Consider the following 27,783-nt stretch of genomic DNA (forward strand, 5'->3'; position numbering starts at 1 on the left):
GAAGTTTCCTTCCAACAACTTTGAATGTTTCCTTTTTGCCATGCATTGCTGAGCTGCAGTTTCTGTGCCCTAACCTACATCGTCAGATCAGGCCTAATTTTAAATGGCAACTTCCAATGGGACAGTTTATCATTCTGGAGTCAGTAAGGTGGACGTTCCTTTTTTTTATGTATCCCATCTTATTTAGTATTTGTTTAATGGATGGTCCGAGATGTTTATAAAGAATCACAGCAGTTTTCATTTAACACTAATTTTAGAAATACTCAACTCCTAACGACACTCAGGTTTGCTGGAAGCTGTCTCTCCAGTTCTGGGATTGCTAAATTTCCACCTCAAACTCTAGAATTCACAAAATGTAACTAAGGATTCATGGTCTTTGAATGTTAATAAGAAGCTCAGAAATGCCCCGTTCCCTTTAGCAGCCTGCAGAGTGGTAACCAGTGGAAGGAGGAACAGCAGATTCTAAGTCCATTCTCAGAAATTGTATCAATAAAAAGAAACATTCCTGGAAGTGCTGGAATCCTAACATTCCAGAGGCGCAATGCGGAATTCAAGGTTACCAGGCTCTTATTTCAAGTCCCATGAACCATAATTTGGGAATATCAGAATCTTTACCTTTCAGGATCTAATTTCTAACTTCGGGAAGATCTGGGTCTTAAAGCTGATCTCTAAAGTTCTCTAACCTTTTGTTCCTATTTTTTTGAAATATCACATCAATACTAATCCTCTTAATCTAACTGTAGAAAACTTTGGAAGGGGACTATGTCCTCATTCTTGCAGTGGCTGGACATCCAATGACCACTTCACAGGGTTTGTTTGTTTGTTTGTTATGAAATTATTGCTTTTTAATATCCCACCTCTGTCCATAGCAGCAGCATCTAGTGCCATTCATGTCATTTATTACATCATCCACTGTTAGATTGATGGCCTCTTGTTTGATTTAAGGTCTCCCCACCTCCCTCTCTCATTTACCTGGATCTCAGCGAGGTCACTTACAAGATAACACCAGTAGCTATGTTCAAAACTCCTGTCTTCCCTCAACTTCACCCCAGCTCCTAGAAACACCAGTACTTCTGGCTACTTCTGGAAACAAGAAAACAATATTGGGACAATAGACCTAGGCACATCATTGTCTCAGATAAAAATACTCCAACTGAGGTAGGAGGAGGTCTGCATGCTCCCCTGGGATTTCCACAGTGCTATCAAGCACTGACTCAGGACCCAGTGACTAAAGCTTTCCCTTTTGACATACATGCTATGCAGACACCTGAGCAAGAGACAATGCCAGCCCTAGCTGGGAAACCTACTTGAGCCAGTGCAGTTACCTGATACATGCACTGTGCTGTGTGGAAAGACACAAATCTCTCCATAGCTAAAGTTGAAACAAACCTTCTGCTGTAAAGCCAGTTTTGACCTAGAACCTCTTCTGAACCAAAATGAAAACAAGCCACCTGACACTACACAAATTCATTCCTATGACAGGACAGAATTTTTCTGAAGGTCTGAGGCAAATTGATCTTTGGGAGAGTGAGGATTTAAAATGCAGATGATCTTTCTTGGATCTATTTCTATTTTCTTAAGCTCATTTAAACTCAGTTATTTGGCCCATTAGCTCCACATTTGGTTAGTCAGTTGACCTCAGCAAGGACTGGTAGCTTTTGCTAGTTCGGGAGAGTTTTGTGGAGCAATGTTATGAAGGACATTGCTGTGTGATGAACACCCTGCTAGGTTTATGAACACCACAGAATATTTTTTCTGAATGTCACGCACCACTCCCCGCCCTGCACCAAAGCAGGCAGCCACCATGGCCATGTCTGCATAGATATTATGGGCATGTTTAATCTCCATTGTTCCTTCTAACTTAACATGCCCTGCGTCTGAACACAACAGTGCCTTAGTGGTGGTGAGGACATGCTACACGTTGTGTCAGGTGCTCCAGGGCTGAGGCTCAATTGTACCAGCTCAGTTGTGCTGAGACCCATGTGAATGGAGGTTACAGCAAACAATGTGACATAGTCCTTCACAGGCTCTCTCACAGTACTTTCACACTGCAAAAATGCCCTCTGTGTGGATCTCCTTAACCTCCTCTGTCCAGGGATCAGTCCAGCCAGACAACTATATACACGCTCCCAGCACAACCACATGGGCCCCAGCTGTGAGCTGCTTCCACAACAACCATCTGCTTTTGCTGACTGCTCAGTAAACTGTTCCTGATCCATCTGAGCCACAGCTGATCCGTCTCTACCACATATAGCACAACTCCATAGCTGCTATGGTATAGATCAGTACTACATAGCTCTGTGCAGACCAGCTGTATTTCACAGATCTACAACAGATGTATATATTAGTGGTATATTAAAGATATAAATTCTGCATCTTCAGTGTCTGATGGAGAGGAGCTATGAGCAGGCTTCCAGCTGGCCTGTGGCCACATCAGGTCTCCAGTTGCCTTTTGGGCCAAGACATTGGAAGTGCAGGAACCAAAAGATCTATGGCAGAATTTCAAGGCATCTTGCTAAGCTGGGCATTAACTAGACCAGGAACCGGTGCCAGAAGAAAATCCAGGGTCTGAAGGCAACCACTGATGATAATAGAAGTCTGGGAGGGCACCCGTATGTTATCCATTCTTTGGAGAAACAGCCAATACCCTAACTAGAGACTGCCCAAGTATGAGAGCAAAAGACTTAATGGACACCTCCACAGCACTCTGCATCAATATGGGTAGGCAGGACAGTAACCGTGAGCCTGGTGAGTCCCAGACCACCCCCTCTGATGAGTCCCAGCCTTCCGAGACCCTGGAAGCTGAAGAACTTGAGTCTCAGGACCTGTTTAGGGGTCTCTAATCTCTGGGAGGTGTAAAGAGCTAAGATAACCTCTCCATGAAGCTGCCTGCCTCTCTTGGTGGAGAGGTGTGGAATACAGCACTGGAATATGAATGTGTAAAATAGAAGTATCCATTTTCCCCTGTCCTGTGTAGAAAATATTTTGGATTATGTTTCCATGGCCACTAACAGGACACTCTGGCTTTTCCTTTTACTTCCAATGCTGGTTCCAGCCTCCTTCAAAAAGAGCCAGGCAACCACTGGCCAGGTTTGTCAACCTTCAGTCTGGGAGAAAAAGACCAATAAAGGAGGACATGCTTCTGGACCTTCAGAGGGACATTGGCCAGAAATATGACTATTGCCATCAGCTGGAATTGAAAACAATGAGGCTGCAGGCTGAACCCCAACAGGAAAACAAGGAGGCCATCGCTGAATGCACTCAGTATGATGGGAATATGCTAAAGGAAGACCAGGAACTCCAGAGACAAACGTTTGATCTTCAAAATCTTCAAGCACTGCTCTCTCTGCTATACATGGTCTACCTTAATCTGTTGCCTCTCCAGAACACTACCATGTACTCCAGAATATGCAGATCTCTAGTATTTGGGGTGGACACCTCAGCAATAGCAACCTGTCTCAACCTTACCTTTTGCACCCTACTCAATGTACAGAAGAGGTGAAGAGAACAAAGATGCAGTCCACTACCTCTGGGGTCTTGCACAGTGGATCGTGTCCCAGAATTCTGAACTTGCTGTACGTATTTTAGGGCAAGCACACTCTATTTATACAAAGTTATAACATTATATAGTTTATTTACAAGCTTATGAGAGTTAATATTTCACTTGTCATATAGAATTTACACACACTTGATACTGAGCTGTTATGAAGTCATAAAGACCTGCTGTTTGTTACAGAGTTGAGAAAGGCAGTATTTCCCTTTTTACTCCAGGAATTGCGTACCTCAACAAATGCTGTCAAGGTGCCAAGCAAGAGCAGGGTAAGTAATCAGTTAGTGTGTAATAAGACAATGAAGCACTACACTTTCAAAATCCAAAATACCAACTGGTAGTCTCCAGCTGTGAGCAGGTTCCCTGGCACCCAGCTCCTTTTGGCTAACTGGTTCCCGATCTCTCCTCCTGGCCTGGATTCCTTTGACAGAGTGCAGGGAGCAAACACCTATTGAGCTTCCGGAAAGTGGGCGGGCACAAGCCTGCCCACATCTGAAGGCCCCTCCCCCAGCTACTGAACCCAGGGCTCAAGTAATTATGGTGGACAAGTAATGAGAAAACAGGCACAGGAGTGAGGGTTACAGGTTCAAAATCAGGGATCCAGAAGGGGACATCGAGCAGAGAACCCCGGACAGCACCCACTGTTCCTCGAAGGTGCTTAGGGAGCCAGCGGAGGCGGCCCAGCGGAACTCTGCCCAGATACCTGAATCCAGGGAGGAGCGGAAATTGGCCATATAAATGATGGGAATATGCTAAAGGAAGACCAGGAACTCCAGAGACAAACGTTCTGATCTTCAAAATCTTCAAGCACTGCTCTCTCTGCTATACATGGTCTACCTTAATCTGTTGCCTCTCCAGAACACTACCATGTACTCCAGAATATGCAGATCATATAAAGTCAGAGAGCACCTCCCCATCCAGCATCCTCCTCCTGGTGCAATGGTTGGGCAGGGAGTGAATAGGTAAGCCTGCACTCTGATCACTTAAGGTATGCCTACACCTGTGGCTGGCCCATGACAGTTGACTCAGGCTTGTGGTGCTCAGGTTAAGGGACTGTTCAACTGTGGCATAGATGCTAGGGCTTGGGCTGCAGCCAGAGCTCTGGGGCCCTCCCACCTCACCGGGTCCTAGAGCCCAGGCTCCAACCCACATCCAAATGTCTACACCACAATTAAACAGCTCCTTAGCCTGTGCCCCATGAGCCTGAGTCAGCTGACATGGGCCCGTTTGGGTTTTTAATTGCAATGTAGACATACCCTTAGAGGCCAATTAGTTCCCCAGGGAAGGCTGATTGAGGTAATTAGATAATCAGGCTGGCAGACTGGGTGGGATAAGGAGCCAATTAGCCCATCAGCCCAGAGAGAGAGGCACAGGAAGGAAGTGCCAGGGACAGAGAGAGGAACAGAGCTAATGGAGACCAGCCACACAGAGGCAGGGAAAGAAGACCTCTGTTCCCCTCAGGTTCTGATGAGAGGGCCAAAAGCACAGAAGATATTGTAAATACACTGTTGCATGGGGACTGTAGTTGTACTGTGAATGCACAGCGCGGGTAGTCAGTGCAGTTTCTGCAGGGCAAGAAGACTGGAGCAGAGCTGAGCCCTGTTACATGTGGGGGTTAGGAGAAGGGTCTGATTTCCCCCAGGTGTGATGACAGAGGACCAGATGGGGGAAGCTGGTGTGAGGATTTGGCATTTGGGCAATGGAGCAGACTCTACAGTTGGTGGAGCAACAAAAAGTCTGCCAGCTGACTCAGGCTCATGGGGCACAGGCTATGAGTCATCCCATCTGTCTGAAGAGTGGCAGTGGTGGCCATTCCAGCATTACCACCAAAGAGCCTGGGACCAGGATGCTGAGCAGGAAGATAGGACCCACAAGCACGAGTTCAGAGAATGGTTGCATTAATAGTCACAAATGGGCCATGTGCCATGGCTGGCAATCTCATCATACCATCCCTCCATAAACTTTCCCATAATTCCTCCAAGGTCCTGGAAAGCCCTAACAATTTGATTTTTCCCAGTGCAGGCTCCAGTTGTGAACAGCTGCCTTGGGAGCCAACTTGTTTCGGCTACTGGTTCCTGACCTCTTCTTCAGGCATGGATTCCTCATGGAGTAGAGAGCTTTCCCATCAGGAAAAGCTTTGCCTGGGATCCATGAGAATGTGCTACAAGCCATCCCAGCTTTCTGCAGAGACGCAGTGGTGGCTGTTCCAGCATTACCAGCAAGAAGCCTGGGAGCAAGATTTGTAGCAGGAAGGTAGAACCCACAAGTGTGATTTCAGAGAATGGTTGCGTTACTTCCTGGTGGATGAAGTTCCCCCTGTTAACAGCAGTTCAGGACTAGGGCCTCAAGCCTGGAGAGATGGGACTGCATTGTTCTCTAGACTTGGGATGATCACTAGTAGGATGGGGAAGTATAAAGGCTGCTGGTTTGGGGATGATGATGATATTCTGGATTTTGAAAGCACAGTGGTTCACTTGCTTATTAAACCACTAACCAATTACCCTGCTTTCGCATGGGGCCCTGAAAGCACAAGCTGAAGCAAATGTTTCTTATAAGTGCAGAACACACCTTCATTGCAAGAAGACATCTCACTGCAGACCAGCTGTTGTGACATCAGGGCAATATGGCATAATCACTTTAAAAGACAAATGCAAATGTGAAATGCCGGAACAAAACAGGAAAATATTAACTCAACTGTGTAAACCACCAACAGGCCGTTAGCACCTTATAACATGCTGTAGCAGCACAGTGCATCAACTATCCACGGAAAGGATGAAATATTACCTCTGCCTTTTAAACAATATCATGCTACAACTTTTCTATAACAAGGCAATGAATCTACAACACAGACCTTCCCTTTCCCACCCGCTCACAGGTGTTTCAGACAAACTTTGCAAGCTATCATGTAGCCAGTCAGCTTTTGCGCCCATGCAGTATTTTTTATTTCTTGGTTTCCTCTCTAAATGTGTACTTTAACGACACCACCGGTGATGTATTAAATGTGTTCCATAAACCATACAGGATGAATGCTGTGGCCAAGCCAACAGGAGGGTGAGGCCTTTACATTTTCTTGGCTTTTGAGAATTCAAAATAAGCAGAGCTACACCAGAAGAATTCTCCATCAGCCTGCTGTGGGGCTTTTCATGGTGCCTCTGTGCTTCTGGGTGGTGTACAGGGGCTGCAGTGGGTGGAGAATCCCTCTCCAAAGATGAAGAATCTATCATGTGGAAGCAAGTTTATAAATGCCACAGTGCAAAGTAACAAAGGGAGTTCAGAAGCTCTCCAAAGGCAGAGTTATTTAAACATTAAAATGCACACACACTGTTTTCTACAACTTTTTCCCATTAAAACTATGTCCTTTAACACATTGTTTCTAACATTGTTAAATATATTCCATAAGCGATACAGGGAGGGGAACATTGCCAAGTTAAAACAATACTATGAAAGTACCTGAGCTGCTCTTCTTCCGGCATGGATTCCTAATGGAGTAGAGAGCTTTCCCACCAGGAAGGTCTTGTGCCTTGTGTTGACCAGCCCTCCACACGGGGGTGAATTGCATCTTTGCTGCATTTTGGAACCTCAAGAAGAGAAGAGTCAGTACTACATAAGGGAGCTGGGGCAACACCAGTGGTACTGGAACCCCTGGAACCAGGAAAGGGAGACAGATCCAGCGAGCAGAGAAAATGATTCCGGCAAGCAGCACAAGGAACTGTGAATCAATGACATCAGTTCATAATCCCTGATTTGTCAAATTCTCATCTGATTTGCCTAGAATAGGATTTCTCCATGATTTGGTGCCGTGGTTTCAGGAATCGAGGGAAGAGGAGCTGGTTAGATAGTGCGACAGAACCTTCTTGTCACAGCTCCTAGAGGCTTAGCCCTGGATCGGGCTTCACCAGTCAGCCATGGTCCCCATCCAGTCTCAGATGGAACTCACCCACACCATGTGTCATGTATAATAACAGGTATGTATGAGCCCAGTTGTGTTTGGACTGTCTGGCCCTGACACCCCCCTGAGTCTTGTGTCATTTATTCCTGTGCAATGTGGGGGCAAGATGCTACCAAATAAGATTCTTCACTCACTGGCCCAAGTGGTAGCGTTTTTGCACCCACAGTGCACAGAGTCAATAATGACAAGGTGCAAAGCAGGGGAGGACTTGGAGCCCAGTGTCTCTCTCAGATTATAAACTCCTTGAGGCAGGGAGCTCATTTCCAGCACTGTGTACAGCCAGGCATCAAATTGGGAACGCAAATCATGGGCTGTAGGCAGCAGGAGCCCAAAGAGAGTCCTCGCCTGGCTGACCTGGTAGGATCCACATTGAGCTGGTCTCTGGCAGGAGCAATTCTTTACAGAGCTTATTGTGCTACAGGATGTTATTTAGCTGCTGCAAATATATATACCTGTAGCTTTGGGGGAGGGTAGAGCTGGCTAGTTATACAAAGTCGATGGATCAATGCAACAGGCAGAACCAGGAACAGAAGCCGAGAATCCGGACTTCATGTACTTTGCTCTAACCAAAAGCAATATCCTGTAGAGAAGCCTCTCTGGCCAGTGAGGTGAGGGCTGTTTTATAAACTCAGGGTATGCCTGACAGTACAGCCTTCAGTTCCTGGACACTCTCACAATGCACAGCAACATCCCATCACAAATGGGGTTCCAGGCATGGTGCCAGGGCCCCTGAGAGGAGTCACTGGGTGAAAACAGGCTCAGGTTTACTGTGCAGCAGGGAGAGAAAGGAGCTCTTTATGGCATAATCCTGACAGGAATCTGAGGCCTCTTAAAACCAGGCAGCAGAGAGTCCCAACCTACATGTCAGGAATGAACTCAGCAAAATGCAGCTGGGTCCAGGGCCAAGAGAGTTGTGGCTGTTTTCAACACTAGAGACAGGGCATGGAAACAAGTGGGGAGGGAGAAGACGACAGAAATCCAGAGGGGACAATTCTGTGTATCTACCTCTTGGACACAAAGGCTCAAGCACTTTGGGTCGGGGCTGGCAGCAGAGGGGTTTAGAGTCTCAGTCACACTTTCCTTCTGCTGTTTTGCACACTGGCAGGAGGTCCCATGATATTAACAAACAAATCAAGGTTTTGGATTCATCTACCCAATGTACCCTATCCTGAGCCCCACCCTGCCCCCAACCCTTCCCTGAGCACCATTTGCCCTAACCCTTCTGCCCTGGTCCCTGTCCTGCACTAACAAACACCCATCTGTCAGCCATGGTTATTTTTTTGTACTGTTCAGTTTGGTTGAAAAGAGGAGAAACAGGAGGAAAAAATTTGCAGCAGGTCTGAGTGATGTGACCTCAGAGAGAATGCAGACAGTCTTCAGACCACAGCTTCCCGTTCTCTGTTGTGGTGGCCCCGATGTGTGCCTGTGGGGCAGTATTTGGGGAGATCTAACCCTTTATGCAGCGTGCTGTTCACTAATGGCATTGTATATGAGACAGTGATTGAGCTGTGGAACTGGATTCTCCCCATGCGGGGACAGGCTGGGTTTTGCTGGATCTTTTACAAATAGTGTAATGAATCTACTGGCTCATTACCAGGCACTGACTTAATCCCCAGGTCAACATCCAGCCAGCGACCACCCTGGAATCCCCAGAGTATGGAGTACAGCCTGAGGTCAGCGGTGACCAGATCAGGAAGAGCTGGACCCTGCAGCATTCAGGAACCACAAGCTGGGAGCTGGCTGCAGAGAGGCCAGGCAGTGACACACACTGTTGCCAGCAGTAGCCTCAGCAGGAAGCTATAGGGCAGCAGCTTGCAGGCAGAGGTCAGAGTGAGGAAGATACAACAAGCCCCTATGGTTATACCCTGTGTGCTGAACTGCGTCTAGGGCTAAGTTGGGAACTGCTGGGTTAATCTTTTGTGGCTGCTGTTAAAGTCATACTGTCTTGGGTATTTTATTTCTGGCTGCCCTTCTAAAGGAACCCTCTGTTGTGGAAAATGTGCAAGTGTTTAGGAGAAACCCCCCCGGGCTAGAGCCTGGTGCACCTACAGCGCCTGCCCCGAGCCTGCAGTACGCAGAGTGCACTACCAAACCCCTAGAAGGATGGGTGTGCCACAGCAGCACCCTGCAGCGGGGTTGGCTACAGTGGGGACAGGACAACTACCGTCTTTCTTATAACCCCCAGCTTAGCGTGTAAACCCTTACAGAGCGATGCCCTACAAAATCTAATGCCAGCGTCAGCATAACTGACATGGCCCGAGGGCTCTGCCCTGTCCTCCAGGGCTCGTGAAGGGCAAATCGCAGTAGTGTCCTGAAATAGGGCTATTTGCTAACAATATTGGATTGTCACACTCGGCATATTTTCAGTTATTTCTTCTCTCAAACAGGGACCCCTGCCTTCCCTTGTTGTAATGACTCGGAGGGAATATTGCCCTCTTGTGAATGCTCAGCACACCCCCTTTGTCCAGGCCCTGCTGCCACCCCTGTTGTTTTACCTTGGACATTCCCGTTTCTGTTCTCTAGGATCTCTTGGGGATAGTCACTCCTTCAACTGAGGGGCAATGAGCGAGAAGAGAACAGAGCCTACTCACCGTCCTCCCAGCCAGGTGCTGGTGCTTGTCCCATCACAACAGCCCTAAGCCCTGATAGATGGCAGGGGAACATAGTGAATATGCCAGAAGAATGGCCCCAGAGAGCAGAGGAGTCAGCCCCCCAGGGAGAGTGAAGCAATAATGGGCAGATGCCACATGCAGCTTGAGTGTGTTCTCCAGAGCCTCTCCCTCCTCCCCCCAGCCCATCTTTAATGTTAGGGCATTACAGATGGCCAGATCCTGGGATCGAGCTGCATGTTGAGATGGGGGAGGGGCCTGTCTCCCCACCCCGAAGGCTCCAACTCAACATTTTTATCCTGTACTGAATAAACAGAGAGTGGGAAAGTGTAAAGCAACCCAGAGCATCAAAGCAGCTGCTTTTAGAGGGATCCAGGATTGAAGGGCAGCTCGTGGGGATGCCTGCTGGCTGGCTGGAGCTTTCTGGATTACCTTGGCTGGGTGTGGGAGTGATAGGGCTTTCATCCAAGTATCTGCACTTTGTAAGTCGCTGCTGTTTGTAAGGGGGAGAGAGAGAGTGGATTAAATGCGAAGGCTTCTCTCTTCCAGATACCCTAGTGCTGGGCACACTAGAAACGCGTATCAGCTCAGCTCTGCTCCTGCCGAGGAGTCCTGGCCCTGCCACAAGCCCAACTATGGATAGTGTTATAAACCGGCCTTTTCATATGAAGGCTCAGTGGCCAGAGCTGCCAACACCCCAGCACAAGGCAGGGTGGTTCCATAGTGTCTGCCCTGGCCATGTGGAGCTTCAGCCGTACATCCTGTCCTTCTACCTAACCGCAGGGAGTGAGCTGTAGAGCCCAGTGTCAATGCTGCCTTGTGTCAAAGCCTCCTCGCTCGCTCCCCTTGGGGAACAATGAGCCTATTCAGGGAGCCCTGGAGCCAACACAATGACACTCTTGGTCTGTCTGCCAGGGGCCATGTGTGAGAGACCAGGCGGCGTAAGGTAAACAGGCCCTGGGAGTGGCCATGGGCAGCGCAGCGCACAAGGCTGGTGTGATCAATAATTATAATCCGAAATAAGCAAACTCCCTGCTGGTGTCACAATGCCTGGGAAAACATCCTGCCCCCCAGCCACGCTGGTCCTGGGGGACCTGTGCAGGCAGGGCTTACCTTCAATAAGCCTGAGCCCAAAAGGAGATGAGTAACCTCAGCTCCCTCCAGCTCCCATGGGAGTTAAGGATGCTGTGCGCTTGCAGGATCTGGCCTTACATGCAGATTGGGGCAAAATGCCGAAAGGGGCTTTGGCAGGAGGGGCACTACCTTCTGAAGTGAGAGCTGTGCCTGGGGAGCCCAGGACTGGGAGAGTGGGCAGTGCTGTGGGTCAGGGGCGAGGCGCACCATCTGAGTTATGCTGGAGATGTTTTCCCAGCACCTACCTAGCCAGTGCTCTCGGTTCCCAGTTTTACTGAGCACTAAAATCCCCCAAATTAACCCAAAGACATGAAAGAATTTATGAGGTGCTTTCTGAGCCCGAGGGTCAGCCAAGTCTCGGCTCTCCTTCTGGCTCTTTCCTGCTCCCATCCTCTCTCTGTCTCCCTGCCCTGTGTCTCCCTCTTCCGGTGTGGCAGGTCCAGCCTGTACTGCTTCACTGGTTCCTTTGACAGTGGCCTCTGAGGTGGGGGCAGGGAGGCAGCTTTTTCCTCAAGTGTCCCATCCCAACCCCTAACTCTCACTCTTCTGATGAGTCAGCACCTTCAGGTGCTGCACTTCCTCAAGGCGAATGGCTCCCCCGATATGCTGAGTCAGCTCTGAGGGGGCTTGACAGATCTCCCAGCAGGAGCAACACAAGGTGGTGGTGTGGCCAGGGGCCTCCCCAAGGCCTGAAGGAATCACCAGTAGGAGACTCCAGAGCTTTAACTCCTGCTTCCCACGCACGCATTTTCTTGGCTCATCTCACAGGTTCTTTCAATATTCTTGGGTCCCAAAATGAGACCTGTCCCATAGATTGATTGACTGGTTTCAGCAGTGCCCAAGAGACTGTAGTAGGTAGCTCGCAGTCCAGCTAAAAGGCACAATCCGTGCCTGAGGAAGTTACAAACATGGTCAGACATGAGAGGGGAAAGGACTTTCCCAAGGTTCCACAGTGAGTCTGTGGCAGAGTCAGAAATGGGACCCAGGAGTCCTGATTCCTGGTCCTGTTCTTTAACCACAATGCTGCCGACCCACCCCCACTCGCCTTTCTCTTGGTTACTCAACAGTTATTACCATGGAGAGAAGATCAGCCCTGTTCACATAGCCACGCACTATGCAGATCACCATTCAACCAGCCAGTGCAGAAACAGGGCAACTGCTGTATTTTGTTTTCTTGTATCTATTTTTGCAGTAATTAAGCAGAGCTCTGATCCCCAGCCTGGGCATTTTCTGATTGTTAAGGCTGGGGTGAGGGGCTCAAACCCTCCAGCCAACTGGGCATTAACTACCCAGAAACGAATTCCCCCTCAGTCACTAGTGCATGTATATGGAAGCCACATACAATATATTTTCTCCACTCTCATGACCGCCTCAACAGGAGGAGTCCTGGTCGATTCTGAAGGGGTCACAACCATCCTGCCCATCTAAATTGGAGGGATCCCTGCTAGATCCCAACTACATGAGAGGAGGGTGTGGGGGTGGGGAGGCTGTCCTTGGAATGGGAAAGGTTAAGAACCCCTGCACAAGTCATTGTGGATACTTACAAGATACCTACAAGAGGTTTCATACCTTGAACCCCCTGCTTTATACAGCTTCCTGTGTTTCTGGTGCTGTGGCTTTATGGGAAATATACATACCATTATCGAGTGGCTTTCCCCTGCCATCCCAAGCAGCTGTCAGATCCCCGTTTGCCCTCCATAGCCCCTTGTTTTGCTGGGGGTTGATTTTTATTTGTTCCTTTGTTGTGTCTGTTTTAGAACTCTATTGATTCCCCTCCTTATGTGACTTTTACAAATGCTGCTGCTTGCAATAAAACATGGATGTTGTCTTTCACCGACGCAGGAGCCCATCACTTAGTTTCCTTTGAAGACACTCGCCGCGCTAATAGTTACAAGCTGCTCGGTGAGACGTCCACTTTGCAGTCTGAATGGACGTGCTCTGCGCTGGGAAATGCCTTTCAGGAAAAACAAGGGCAGACCTGAATAGCAAACATCAGGCTGAGGTGAATAACAAAGCACCACTTCTCTGGGCCTCTGCATCCTTGGGGCTCCTTCCCCCTCCAGTCCCCATGTCCCCCTAATATCTGACCCATCCTCTTTACAGACACTTTGCAGTGCTCTGGCCAATTTCACACTGCACAGTGCTGAAGGTCTGACAGGCCCAGGGCCATGAAGGTTTAAAAGGAGAAGATGCACTGGCAAAGCTGGGAAGAGCCCCCTGGACTGGAACAGCATGAGGGCTGCAGGTCAGGAGCGAAGTGCATCGGCAGAGCTGTATGACAGGCCCAAGACTGGAATAGCAAGAAGTGCTGTGAGTCAGGATTGAGGTGCATTGGCAGAGGTGTGCATGGGCTGCTAGACAGGGTAATAGCAGGTAGGGTTGTTAGTTTGAACCAGAGTGCGGAACTGTACTGCACCTGACCTACTCTGTCTACATTTAAGCAGCATTGACTGTTGTTTGCTTTCATGGGCACTAAATTGACCCTAAAATTAGGAGATCCCTAGAATGATTGATGAATAGCAGTAAATGGTCAATGATACATGGTAGAGGCTTCTATAAAGATAGGGGGTAAAGAGCTACTGCCTGGAAGACTGAGAACCAAGATCAGCAGGTCCCTTTAATAAAGAGCTTTTTTGCCTGACTGCAGAGCTGAGGGGGCAGAGACAGTGCAGCAAAGATCTTCTCATTAAATTTCTCCATTGCAGACGCCATGGAAATGTGGGGGTGTCATACCACAAACTGCCTGTAGGGGGCCCAACAGCCAATGGGGTCATATGCTCTTCCTCTGATAGTCCCTTCATCTCTGTACACCCTGCAGCCGTGGGAAGAGGGTGCACTGATTTCTCCAGCCTCAGCTGGGGGCTGGGACCAGTCAGAGCCCCCTTTTCGTTAGCTCAGGGTTACAAACAGTAAAACCGAGCCCAGCCTTTTCCCTGACTACTTCTGGACATTAGGGCCTCCTAGTCCCCCAGAGCCAGGCTGTTAGCTCCACTGTCCCAGCTGAATCTCAGCTCAGCTTAGAAAATTGCCTCCCTCACTGTTTGTTCAACTGGGGCTGACTCCCTGTCTGCGGGGAGGCCAGGATCCTCCCACTAGAACGTGAGGACCATTTTTATCTCTGATTTGGCTCTCCATGTTCTGCCCTTCTCCTCTGCGGTGGCGGGTAGAGGCCAGCAGGACTCATTGTAGAGTTGCTATTTGTGTAGCTTCTGCTTTGCTCGGACCGTGCCAGCCATTCTGCTTCTCCAGCACCTATGCCTGGTGCCCCATTCTGCCTAAAGCCTATGGGTAGCTGCAACTGGTCACAGGAGAAAGGGGCCTCAGGATGCATGCATGAGATCATACATCCCTGGCCTCCACCCACGAGACAGAAGGAACTGTGAGATGAAGCGTGTCTCCTGAAAGGTGCATTTCAGAAAGGTACAGCCCAGAGGGAGGATACAAAAGTGGCATCTCATCATTGGGCCACCCAGACTCTGGGACCCAGTAAGGGGCTTAAACAGCCCCTCTCCCCCTTTGTAAATTAGAGCAGCCTTGGAACTGCTCTGATTTATGGCAGCCTTAACCAGGCTGTCTATTCCTAATCTGCAGGCCAGAATCCCTGTAACTAGAGATGGTCAGGAACCAGAATTCCCATTCTTCAGGAAATTTTGACATTTCCAAAAAATATTTGCTCCAAATCAGAATGAAAAGGCAAAATGTTGAAATTTCCGACAAAATGAAAACTCAGAAAAAATCCCAATTTGGGCCGATTGAAACATTTCATTTAGGTGATGTTGGATTGTTTTGTTTCAATACAAATGTCTTACTTTGATAAAGTTAAAACATTTTGTTTCGACTTTATCGTTTTGTGTTGACTCATATATTATATTGCATGTATTTATATATGAATGATATATTTCACATATATTCTAGTTAATATTTTAATATAAGCATCAAAACAAATCATTTTGGCTTTTTCCCATCTAAAATGTCATTGAAATTGACACATGCCCATGAAACGTTTTGATTTTAAACAAAACTTCTTTTTCCAGCTGAAAACTGTTCCTTCCATCAAAAGCACTTTGACCAGTTCTACCCATACACTAAATGCTACCACCACTCCCCATCCTGCCCCACCTCCGTCTTCCTCTCTATGCCAGGGCGCAAGGGTGGGGGGCTGTGACACAGACCTGTCCAGGCATCCCCAGACAGCTAGATTAGCCATCTGCTCAGTATTTCACTGAAAGTGGGTGGTGGGGCCACGTGTGGTCTCTGCCACAAGCTAAGGTGTAGCTGGTCATCATGGTTATTCCAAGAGGTTTGTACAGGAAATAGTTGGAGATGCAAAATGTGGAATTTTAGGTTTCAAAATGGTTGAGATGAAACTCCTCACCTGGGGCGAGGTGGGTCTCAGGGCTAAGCGTGGACAGCTGTGGAGCCAGCACTCTGTCTGGACGAGCAGATGACTTGAGCATTTGCAAAGATAAACAAACCCCAGGAAAGATCCCTGAATAGGGGCCCCCAGGCTAAGAGACAATAATCGGTGACTGTATCGCAGCAGCAGAAATGGCACACACTTTTATCCATTATGGAGGAAAGTCTCTGCCAGCAAGAGTGACTCTTGAAAAGTGGATCCCAGCTCTCTGGACTGGACAAGCGCCACTGGGGTGAGAACTGACAACTGGGAGAGAAATACCTTGTTAGACAGGAGACTAGCTTGTTCATAAGTATAGGCTAATTGCATGTTATGTTTTTCTTTTACCTGTAACATTATGTTTCCAAATCCTTTTACTATATTTTATTTGAATCGGTCTCTCCAGCTCCATGAAATGAACTTCATTTTGGTTTTACTATAAATCTGTGTAAGTGCCTTGTGTTTCGGAGAGTCCTGAACTGAGGTCAAACCAGTGAACGAGGGTGCTGTGTTTCAATGGAGGCAGCAGGTCAGTGTGCAATGCTGGTGATCAGAAGATGGGGCCAGGGCACTCGAGTGTAACAAAGTGTAAATTTCTGTCCTTGAGAAGGAAAGAGCTAAGCCCAGAGCAGAACACCTGTGTGGCCAGTATCTGTTGGCTGAGAGTGTCTCCTGGTTGGTAGAGACAGGGCTCCCTCCTGCAGTAAGCAGGTGGTAATAATTCACCCGGACACCTCAGGTAACCCCCAAAAGTGTCACAGGGGCATCACATGCTGTTCGGATGCCAGAAGAATTCTGACCAGTCCCTTGCAGCTGATTTTGTGGCCCCTATACACTATCAGAAAGGCATGTAGGGGCCAGAGCAGGGAGCCATCACAGTTTGTCTGACCACACTTATGTCGAGGCTTCATTACAGGGCTCTGGGTGCAGGTTCAAGGTGAAATTCAATGAACTGCAGTGGGTGGTTGGGCTGACTTCAGGTAGCCAGTGTGGCTGGTGAAAGGGGGGGTTCACCTCAAGGCCTGTAAGGGCGCCCCTTGGAGTTGCCCACTGAGCCACTCTATCTCCCTGAAGCACAAACCTTGCCCCATGCATGGAAGTCCTCCAGCCCCTTTTGGATGTGCACATGAGAAGCCTAATTGCTTTGTCACCTTTGCTGGAGGAGATTGGTCTGCCTGAACAGTCGGGATGCATCCAAACGTTCACACATGCCATCTGCTCCAGCGAGATACAGCCTGTCTCTGCCGCCCCCTCCCTCACTCCCCCTCTCTCTTTCCCTCTCCCAGCACTGCTGCCTGCTTGAGCAATTCTCTGAGAAGAGCGAACAAGCCAGGCACATTAAAAACTTAATGCAAAACTAATTTGTCAACCGTAAACAAGTGGCAAAGGCTTTAGTGCATTTTCTGCCCATTTTATTCCATTCACCAAGCGGAGGACGAGTGCCTCCCAGGCAGCCCAGCGTAATGAGATCTGACTCGTTGGCATGGTGATGGGAGCACAGCATAACAATGGAGCCCACGCCAGGCAGGCATACGAGAGAGCTGCTCCCGCTGGGAAATGGCAACAAGGAAACTGAGGGAGCCTCCACCACAGTGCAGGGGTGGGGGGATGACAAGGTGGCAGGTTACAGCTGTTTCTGGCTTTGATTCAGAGGTTGTGGTGGGAATGTCACTGAAGATGCTGCCCAGGAGCGAAGCTGGGGCAGGGTGAGGGCCATGAGCAACTTGCAAAAGAGTCCGGGTTCATTCCAGAGAAGCAGCCCCATGTCAGGATGTAACCAACCTAGGCACAGCTCCCAGGTCTGCAAACCTAGGTGGGAAGAGCAGTCTCACAGCACAGACCTAGTGCCACAGGGTGGAGGGGGGCTTGGCACACCCAGAGCTGCATCCCTGGGGGACCCAATGTCTCCCTTTGCTGGGAGACTGGATACACCAGAACAGCCCCCCTGGGGAGACATGCTTAGTGCCTCCCACTTGTCAGGGGCCAGGCACAGCCAGAACAGCCTCACAGGGGAAACCCAGTGCTAGGAGGTCTGGCATGCCCAGAACAGCCTCTCTCATGCCATATCGGCAGCACTTCCTGTCTTATTTGGAAACAGGAAGTAAGGAGGCAGCTGTGAATGTGAACAGAATAGTTAGTGTACATTCTTCAACCCTCAGAAATGGATTCTTTGGAGTTCTATGCAGAGACAAAGCCTGGTCCATACTCCATCCATAATAGGATGGACTGAGAGGGAACAGAGTCCCCATCCAGCTTCCTGGAGAAAGAATGGGAAAGCATGGTGGATTGTGGGGCTGGCATGCCTATTAGAGAAGCATGTTCCTTGCAGTGCCAGCTGTCCAAGTTTCGCTCTGAGTTATATCCATGCCACAGATATCGCAAGTCCTTAGGATTACAGGAATGTAACCAAGAGCAGGATCTGGATCTGTGTTTGAACACATTCTTGGCCTGGTGGAGATAGTCAGTGAGTGATCTGCACATCTGGCTAGCAGGACCCCAACAATCCTGCACGTTGCTTGCACCTGGTGCATGGCCTTCAGTTATGGACACCTCATCACAAAGGAGCCAGAGACAGATCAGAAGGCATTCATAGCTGACAGGAGAAAATATTAAGCAGGGCTGGAAGGACTGACATGAAAAGAGGTTAACATGTCTAGCTTGGCTAGGTGGAAACCTGATAGCAGACTGAATCATAGAATCAAAGAATATCAGGGTTGGAAGGGACCCCAGAAGGTCATCTAGTCCAACCCCCTGCTCGAAGCAGGACCAATTCCCAGTTAAATCATCCCAGCCAGGGCTTTGTCAAGCCTGACCTTAAAAACCTCTAAGGAAGGAGATTCTACCACCTCCCTAGGTAACGCATTCCAGTGTTTCACCACCCTCTTAGTGAAAAAGTTTTTCCTAATATCCAATCTAAACCTCCCCCATTGCAACTTGAGACCATTACTCCTCGTTCTGTCATCTGCTACCATTGAGAACAGTCTAGAGCCATCCTCTTTGGAACCCCCTTTCAGGTAGTTGAAAGCAGCTATCAAATCCCCCCTCATTCTTCTCTTCTGCAGACTAAACAATCCCAGCTCCCTCAGCCTCTCCTCATAAGTCATGTGCTCTAGACCCCTAATCATTTTTGTTGCCCTTCGCTGGACTCTCTCCAATTTATCCACATCCTTCTTGTAGTGTGGGGCCCAAAACTGGACACAGTACTCCAGATGAGGCCTCACCAGTGTCGAATAGAGGGGAACGATCACGTCCCTCGATCTGCTCGCTATGCCCCTACTTATACATCCCAAAATGCCATTGGCCTTCTTGGCAACAAGGGCACACTGCTGACTCATATCCAGCTTCTCGTCCACTGTCACCCCTAGGTTCTTTTCCGCAGAACTGCTGCCTAGCCATTCGGTCCCTAGTCTGTAGCGGTGCATTGGATTCTTCCATCCTAAGTGTAGGACCCTGCACTTATCCTTATTGAACCTCATCAGATTTCTTTTGGCCCAATCCTCCAATTTGTCTAGGTCCTTCTGTATCCTATCCCTCCCCTCCAGCGTATCTACCACTCCTCCCAGTTTAGTATCATCCGCAAATTTGCTGAGAGTGCAATCCACACCATCCTCCAGATCATTTATGAAGATATTGAACAAAACTGGCCCCAGGACTGACCCCTGGGGCACTCCACTTGACACCGGCTGCCAACTAGACATGGAGCCATTGATCACTACCCGTTGAGCCCGACAATCTAGCCAGCTTTCTACCCACCTTATAGTGCATTCATCCAGCCCATACTTCCTTAACTTGCTGACAAGAATACTGTGGGAGACTGTGTCAAAAGCTTTGCTAAAGTCAAGAAACAATACATCCACTGCTTTCCCTTCATCCACAGAACCAGTAATCTCATCATAAAAGGCGATTAGATTAGTCAGGCATGACCTTCCCTTGGTGAATCCATGCTGACTGTTCCTGATCACTTTCCTCTCATGTAAGTGCTTCAGGATTGATTCTTTGAGGACCTGCTCCATGATTTTTCCAGGGACTGAGGTGAGGCTGACTGGCCTGTAGTTCCCAGGATCCTCCTTCTTCCCTTTTTTAAAGATTGGCACTACATTAGCCTTTTTCCAGTCATCCGGGACTTCCCCCGTTCGCCACGAGTTTTCAAAGATAATGGCCAAGGGCTCTGCAATCACAGCCGCCAATTCCTTCAGCACTCTCGGATGCAACTTGTCCGGCCCCATGGACTTGTGCACGTCCAGCTTTTCTAAATAGTCCCTAACCACCTCTATCTCCACAGAGGGCTGGCCATCTCTTCCCCATTTTGTGATGCCCAGCGCAGCAGTCTGGGAGCTGACCTTGTTAGTGAAAACAGAGGCAAAAAAAGCATTGAGTACATTAGCTTTTTCCACATCCTCTGTCACTAGGTTGCCTCCCTCATTCAGTAAGGGGCCCACACTTTCCTTGGCTTTCTTCTTGTTGCCAACATACCTGAAGAAACCCTTCTTGTTACTCTTGACATCTCTTGCTAGCTGCAGCTCCAGGTGCGATTTGGCCCTCCTGATATCTTTCCTACATGCCCGAGCAATATTTTTATACTCTTCCCTGGTCATACGTCCAACCTTCCACTTCTTGTAAGCTTCTTTTTTATGTTTAAGATCCGCTAGGATTTCACCATTAAGCCAAGCTGGTCGCCTGCCATGTTTACTATTCTTTCGACTCATCGGGATGGTTTGTCCCTGTAACCTCAACAGGGATTCCTTGAAATACAGCCAGCTCTCCTGGACTCCCTTCCCTGCAAATAATGGAGGAGTGTAAACACCAAGGAAGGAGAGAAATCATCTAGGGTGGTAGGCTCCCAAGGGGGTAAAACTAGAGGAAATGGAATTAAATTGAGAAAGGGAAAATGTAAGCTGAAACTCAGGGAAAGCTTGCTGATAGTGTGGTTGGTGAGTCTGTAGAATTGTCCCCCTGGGGAAGAGGTGGGATGTTTTAATATTACACTGGACAAAGCATCACAAATATACTACAGGGAATGCTATGGCCCCAAGGAGATGGGCTGGAATAGACCTATTAGGGCTTTTCCATCTCTAACTTCTCTGTGTATTAGTCAAATGCCAATGAGCAGCCAGCTCCGTAGGGAGATTCACCATGAAGCTCCTCATGGCCCACTGAGAGCAGGGGCCGGGGCTTGAAATTTCCAAACAACTCTTTGAAAATTGTCTCCAGCTGTCTCCTTTTTCTTCTCTGTGTCAATTTCAATAGCTTTATTGGCATGTCTAGTTAGGAGGGTTGCCAAAGTTAATACATCAGCTATCTATAGGGTGAGTTTCACAATGGTAATGGGGTTTTAACAATGTGTCTATTATTATCCATCTCTTGCTTTCTCTCTCTCTTTCATGTGTTTATATGGAGCCAATCACTGTAAAATGCAGTCTCTAGGAACAACAGAGGAATTATTGAACGGACTCTTCCTTGCCTGTAGGGGGTTCAACCACTTAAACTGGAATTTCTATCCTTTTCCCTTCTCCTATCCTCTCCCTATTATTATAGGTCAACATCTGCAAAAAGGTGGCTTTACAATGGCTGGACTAAGGCACATGCTGGTGCCCTCCTTCAAAGGGTGAAACTCGCTGTAGGAACTAACACTGAAGATTTCCAGTACCCTAGGCTCTCTGAGTGTCTGCATCCCCGGTGAGCTTAGCTGTCTTGGTGAGGCTGTCTCTAAGGTAGCCTGTTTCCAGACTTCCTGACAGCAGGAGGACAAACCCCTTCATGGAAGGTGTGGTGAACTTCTTGGACAGCTCCTTAAAGAGTTTTCCTCTCCTCCCCAGTGGGAACCCCAGGGTTGAGCTCTAGGCAGCTACTTTTCTTACAGGTGCTCATCTGCTGCTAGCCCAGTGTCATCAGTGCCATAAGCTTTGGTAACATAGCTACGGCAGAGCTGAGTGTTGACAGTGTGTTGGTCATGCATATTGACAGCGTATCGTATGGCATACTCACACGGCCTCATATGACTGTTGAACAGCAGAGAGGACATGGGTGATCCCTCCAGGGCTCCACACCTGCTGGGCTTCCTTGTGGATTGCCAGCACCTCGTGGCTAACCATCAGAGGCCACCAATCAGCTGAGCAGCAGGAGCTTGAAGTCTATCATCATAGGGGAGAGCATGAATGAGATTATTCTTTGGGATATACCCTGTGGTCTAGCGGTAAAAAAAAGAAGTGAGTAAACTGACCTACACTAAACTCCATATTCCCCAAATGAGAAAATGGGGTAGGTACTCCATTTACCCTCGACTACACTCCTGGTTACACCCCAAATGTAAGAGACTCACTTAACATACAAAGGACTTGTGGATCTTCAGGTTCCCCATTCTTCTGTTGTAGAAGTGGAGCCCAATCACTTGTTCCTTTCAACCCTAGTGTCACAGGGTGGCTGGCCCCTTTAAGGGGAGATGGGCAAAGCCCCACCTGTGACATAGCCAGCTCTCCTCCACAGGTGTGGAGAATGAGGAGGGTCAGGTGACCCAGTCAGAACTGCTGTTGATAAGGAAGAGGCTAGCAAGAGGAGGAGTAGCAGATAGGTGTTGGAAGTAGAAGGCTCCTGTACTGTCCTGAGTCAGTGGCTGGATGGCCTAGGGAAGGAGGCCTGTGGAGAAGACCAAACTGCAGGCAAGGGAGGAAGGGCTGTGCCCAAGTTGGGACTGGAGCAGAAGAGCTCCAAAGAGCAGGCAGACCCTCAGGGAAGAGGGGCTGTGCCCAGCTGGGAACAGACGTGAAAGAAAGGAACTTCAAAAAGGACAGATTCTGAGATGGAGGGGCTGGGCCCAGTTTGAAAGTGGGGTGAAGACTGTAGGTTTGAGTTCTATTTTGAAAATCTGTCCAGGACTTAATAAATTGGACCCCAGAAAAGGAAGCGGCCGCTGGTGCTGTTGTACCTAGCAAGCAGATTTCAGGCATCTATGCTGGTTAATATTGTCAAGGCTCCTCACAAAGCAAAAGGCGAGAAGACTCTTTTATCCAAACAAAAGCAACGAATCTTCTGCCATTTTTAGCTCCCTGAAATAATGAGCCCCATAGATGTGAGCCTTGCAGGGCCTGACTGGCACCTTTCATCTCTTTGCTGTTTGGCTGCATCCTACCTTAAAGCAAATTTAATTTATAGAACATGATGTTTAGAGTCACCCTGTGGGCCAAATCCTGAGCCAGTGTAAATTGGGATAGCTCTGTTGAGCAGCTGAAGGGATGGCCCTATATCTTTTACGGGATATCAAATTAGGCCTGTGTGGTACCCATCACCTAAAGAGAAAAGATGGATGTTAGTGTACTATGTATGGCTATGGAATGGAAGCGCCACCTCATCCTTGACATCAGCATCACTGCCACAGTGCTATTATAGATGCTGTTATTATGGCAACCCAGGAGGTGGGACAATCAGTTTTCATCTCCGTTTTCTTCTGCTGGGTTCTTCCATGTTGAATGGATCAGAGCAAACGCTGTTGTAATTATTTCTTTATCTGATTAATGTGGCAGGATAACATGTTCCTATCTGCCCTCCTCCCAACAGGGTGTACATTCCTAATGCAAACAGCTATTGAAATCAGTTGTGAGCTGCTCTAATTCATTTCAGCTTCCTTTGGTCATAGGCCCTGTTCCGCTAACAGATAATTGAGGTACTCTTTCAGGTCATGTGGTTGAGAACTGTGTTTCTCAAACAAGTGGATCTGATTCTTTTCCTCACTGTAGTTGTGAAGTTCGGTATGGCTGTGGTGTACAACACAGGGGGAGTTCTCAAATCATCACAGAGTTGTTACATTATAGGCAGGGCTGGTAACACCACTTGTTAGTAAGTTTTTTTGACACTTCTCATGATAAGGCCCAGTTTTCAGTAACATTACCTAACTTCATCTATTTGTGCTGACATTTTCTATGCCTCAAGTTGAATTTTTCTTTTTTAATTAGAAAATTTCAGCCAAAACAGTTCAGTCACTTCCAAGAATGAGTCAGGGGAAAAATATGTTGTTTATGATAAAAAATTCTGGTGAGAATTTTAAAGAAAAGCTCAAGTGTCCACATGCTTTGGAACAAGGAGTTGAAATTTTGCAGGAAAGTGGCCTCTGTCAGGAATGAGCCTTTTACCATCTCCTTGAAAATCTGCCTAAACGTGGCCAAGTAAAGCCTTTGAAGAATGACAGTTTGCACATGTTCAAAAGAGACTTGCTAGACCACAGTTAACCTCTCCAAAGGGCACCATGCAATGGCCTTAACCACAAGACCACCCCTCCTCTCCCTGCAATCTCCTGCCTCATTCATTACCTACCTTCCAACTTTTGCAACAAATGAAGTAGGGATCCTACAGACAATAGCCTTTTTCGCTACACACCCCTGATTCATCCCCAGGCAGGTCCATTCTGTGCACTGAACGACGTTGAGGTGCTGTGGGGGGAGGGAAATAATTAATGACTGTATCATAACACAAGACGGCCAAACTAAGGTTGCACAACAACCTTAACTGTGGCATTTCCTAATTTTGGAGTGCTTGACTTTGCAACCTTAAAACATATATTTTTAATGTAATTATGTATCACTTGACTGAAATGACCAATTAAAGGCCAGAGAATGGGAGCAGAAAGCAAACACCCCTGTAGCCCAGCTTTGCTTGGTCCCAAGCCTCGTGGTGGAAGAGAACTCTGCACCAAAACTGGCCTCCTATCTTTTGTTTGGCTAGATATTTGCCATAAATCCTGCTCTGTGTTATTTTGAGGAAATGTTTTTGCTGCCCCCTCCTCCACTACACTCACAACTTGATCCCAGTTAATTTCAGTCACTCACAAAACCTCTGAGATGTTACTATTTTTCATCTGGCTGCTGAGAAAGTCACTGAGTTTCACAGGGGTTCAAGTAAATTCAGAAATTCCAGAGGATTATTGCTTGGCCGTCGTGGGGATGAGGAATCCTGCCCTGCTCCCTCTGTTCTCTTCATATTGAGGAGTGTCAGTCTAAAATGTAGGGTGGATCTTCGGCTTGTGTAAATTGTCAGAGCTCCCCTAGCTGAGGATTTGTCCCAGGGTCTGGAAGTGGAAAGAGCAGGCACTTATAGACTGTCTACTGTAAAGTTTCAGAATTTATATTTCAGCTCACTCATTTTTTTGGTTGGGATTTAGGGCTCAATGCCCTACTCCTCCAATATGCCAGCCTTGCAGGGTCCAAAATTATCATGCAGCACTGAAGAAACCTCAGGCAAAGCAGTATTGGTCTAGAACACAGAATATTGATTTTTCACTAAGTCTTGGAGCACTGGGGAAGTTCCAGAAGACTGGAAGAGAGCTAATGCTGTGCCAATATTTAAAAAAGGTAAATGGGATGACCGGGGTAATTATAGGCCTGTCAGTCTGACATCGATCCCAGGCATTATAATGGAGCAGCTGATACGGAACTCAATTAATAAAGAAGGGTAATATAATTAATGCAAATCAACATGAGTTTATGAAAAATAGATCCTGTCAAACTAACTTGATATCTTTTTTTATGAGATTTCAAATTTGGTTGATAAAGGTAATAATGTTGACATAGCATACGTAGACTTCTGTAAGGCATTTGATGTACCGCATGGCCTTTTAATTAAAAAAATAGAACACTATAAAATTAACACATATTAAATGGATTAAATATTGTCTAACTGATAGTCTCAAAATGTAACTGTCAATAGGGAATTGTCATTGAGCAGGTCTCTTTACAGCAAGGTCCCCTAGTTCTTGGCCCTATGCTATTGAACATTTTTATCAATGACCTGGAAGAAAACACAAAATCATCACTGATAAAATTTGCAAATGACCCACAAATTGGGGGAGTGGTAAATAATGAAGAGTTCAGGTCAGTGATTCAGAGTAAACTGGGCACAAGCAAATAATATGCATTTTAATATGGCTAAATGTAACTGTATACATCTAGGAACAAAGAATGTTGGCCACACTTACAAGATAAGGGATTCTGTGAAAAATTTAGGGGTCCTGGTGGATAATCAGCTGAACACGAACTTCCAGTTTGATGCTGTGGCCAAACGAACGAATGCAATCATGAAATAAATAAACAGGAGAATCTCGAGTAGGAATAGAGAGCGGGTTCAGAGAAGAATCACAAGAATGATTAAAGAATTAGAAAACATGCCTTATAGTTACACACTCAAGGAGCTACCTTGGTTATTTTACCAAGCTTATAGCTAGACTAGTTCAGAATGGAAATAAGACTTAAATTTTTAACAGTGAGAGTAATGTAACCAGTGGGTGGATTCTCCATCACTGACCATGTTTAAATCAAGACTGGGTGTTTTTCTAAAAGCTATGTTCCATGCATTATTATGGAGAAGGTCTAGGGCCTGTGTTACACAGGTGGTCAGACTACGTGATGACAATGGTCCCTTCTGGCCTTAGAATCTATGAAACAGCAAAGGGAAGATGACTGGCTGGTGCCACTGTCCAAGGATGAGCGAAAGGCAGTAAAGTGACCCTGGTGAGCAGTGACTTCACCCACAGGTAAAAGCATGATTTTTAAATAGTCACATTCTGTTGTCAGCAGGATTTTAACCCTGATGTGGGTGGGCCCTAGAGCTGGCCAGGCGCAGGGGGGACCTGCTGGGCTGAGGGAGTTATTTCCTATCAGTTGAAGAGCTCTGGCCATGCTCTGCTTTCCTTGGCAATCCTTTCCCTCTCCGGGGAGCAGGGCGGCCTTGTTTCCTTCCAAGTTCAGCAGTTTGCATAGCAGCAAGTTCTCATGTTGGCTGTGCAGTTCCAGGAAGACTGGTGTGCTCATGGTTTGAATTGACCACTCTCCTGTTGGGTCTGTTGAAGACTGTTCCTGCCCTTTGAGGAGCAGACACCACTGCCTCTGTGGATGAGAATGGTGCCTGCAATCAGCTGAAAGGGGACAGCAGAATCTGTCAAGGACGGATGAACAGAACGCATCAGACTCACCCACAGGCTGGGCCAGGCCTTGGGGAGCAGGCAGGCAGGACACCATTAAGGTTACAGGCTCTCTGCAGCATCCAAGAAAGCTAAAGGAATATTGGTGGCTTAACAAGTAGGAGTTTTCACAGGGTCCCACACTGGGAGGAGTGAGCTGCCCCAGCTGATCCCTGTGGCCAGAGGCAAGTGTAAAATTTGGGGGGTACCTGTCCCCACCCTGGCTGGTGTGTTGCATCCCATTCACCTGGGCTGTCACTTCTGTGCTTGAGCTACCTGCTATCCCTCCCACCTCATTCCTGCTCCCTTTTAGCCAAATCTCTAGCCTCATTCCCTCACCAAACTGTAGGCACCAATTCTACAGATGTCACCCTCTGAGAAGAGACAGCCCTCGGTTAGCTCTCCGCACTGAGCCATTACCTTTCCCTGATGCTCCCTGCCTCCTACACTCTCACTTCTCTTTACTGCCCTAGGGCCAGTGTTTAAGACCTAGTGGGTAAACCATATGTACAGGGAGATTTTGGCAAACCAGTAAAGTGCCTGAAACCACTACTGCTTATTGCTAAAAGCAGCCAAGTCAGCAGGCCGTAAAGTGGCCATGCAGTAGCCTCAGCTTGACCAATGCAGGAGGGGAGGGGGGGTTGGGTGCCACAGAAAGGGCAGCTTGACCCCGCGCCCTTTCTGATAAGAATTGTGTTGAAGCTGCTGATACATGCATTTTAGAAGAGCAGGTTGTGCCTTCAGGAATGTGTCTGTTAGGGCCTCAAGGCTGCAAACTCTGGGGGAAACCCACACCTGGTTAAGCAATAATCAGAACAAAACCTCCTGCTGGACAAGTTTTGTTTGTAACAAGTTTTGTTTAAGGGACGTGTCATTGTGTTATAAATAAGGGGAAAAAGTTTGAGGTGGGGGGACTCTTCGGGACTGGTCTCTCCCACTGGATGCATCTTGTGTTCCCCACCAGCAGACGGGCTGCCACTGTGCCACTCGAGAGCCACACTCAGCTTCGGTAATTATCGATGGTTGGAGGTGTTTTACTAACCTGTTGCGGACGTGTGTAAGTGCTTGAAACTAGGTAAAGTTTAGCTTTAAGTGAAAGCACTCTGGTGTTGTCCTGTTTGTGCCAGCCATCTATTGGTCGGACGGCCGTGTCTCCCCTGATTTATTTCCTGACACCACCTCACACAGGGTAAAAGTTACCAA

General features: G+C 47.8%; 1 long non-coding RNA gene across 1 annotated transcript in view; it reads left to right on the forward strand.

Annotated features, from left to right (window-relative positions):
- LOC141989082 (uncharacterized) overlaps positions 1-27,783 on the forward strand; it is a 47,250-nt gene that overhangs the window by 6,273 nt on the left and 13,194 nt on the right. The window lies entirely within an intron of this gene.

The sequence above is a fragment of the Natator depressus genome, chromosome 6 (genome assembly GCF_965152275.1).
Source record: "Natator depressus isolate rNatDep1 chromosome 6, rNatDep2.hap1, whole genome shotgun sequence".
NCBI classification, from domain to species: domain Eukaryota; kingdom Metazoa; phylum Chordata; order Testudines; family Cheloniidae; genus Natator; species Natator depressus.